Source organism: Opisthorchis viverrini (assembly GCF_000715545.1).
Source record: "Opisthorchis viverrini unplaced genomic scaffold scaffold3571, whole genome shotgun sequence".
NCBI classification, from domain to species: domain Eukaryota; kingdom Metazoa; phylum Platyhelminthes; class Trematoda; order Opisthorchiida; family Opisthorchiidae; genus Opisthorchis; species Opisthorchis viverrini.
The window spans coordinates 1-676 of NW_008752486.1; the positions used below are offsets into that span (position 1 = coordinate 1).

General features: G+C 43.6%; 1 protein-coding gene across 1 annotated transcript in view; it reads left to right on the top strand.

Moving 5' to 3' along the window:
* Positions 1–415: 415 nt before the first annotated feature.
* Positions 416–676, top strand: part of T265_12090 (hypothetical protein) — a gene marked incomplete at both ends in the record, with an annotated part of 19752 nt that continues 19491 nt past the window's right edge. The window contains one exon of the mRNA XM_009179049.1: positions 416–625. The remainder of the gene's footprint in view (positions 626–676) is intronic.

Genomic DNA, 676 nt, shown 5'->3' on the forward strand with positions numbered 1-676 from the left:
ATTCATGTCACTTCCTATCTGGATAGTTCAGGAAACAATAGATTCTACTTGGTCACTACAACGTGGTTTGAGCAAAGTCGGCAAACTCATAGAGAGCTGAAGATCCGGGCAATCCACCGCATTAAGAACGATGCGTGTGAAAGTAACAGTTTTAGTTGTAGGATACCAAAAACGAGAGATTCAGTTGAGTCCCCAAGGAAAGACAAATTGATTTGCAAATGAGTTTATTTCTCGAAAACTACCCTATTCGGGTTCAAGTAGAACATAAGGTTGACGGAAACTCAGGGATTGCGCCGACCTGATGAGCCCCAAGACGAGCGAAACCTGTCGTGGGCTGTCGAAGATTTTTCAGCAAACTTGTGAGTAGTTTCCTTAGTGAAGTTTTCAAATCCTATTTTATTATCCTTATATCTTGTGCGACATGTTCACAACTCATGATTACGAGACCAGCAACTATGTTCAAGGCGTTCATCCAGGGTGAGAGCATGGCAGGGTAAGGTAATATCCGCTCTACGCCCAGAGCCCGTTTATAGTGGAGCTCCTGTCATACCTCTATGGGAAGTCGTAATACGGTGCAAACTTTATTTTGCAGCTGCGTGACCAGCAAAGGAGTAAAGATGAAGAGGTAAGTTCCAGACAGGTGTATTGTAGTGCATGGGTTCTCATATTCCCTTCA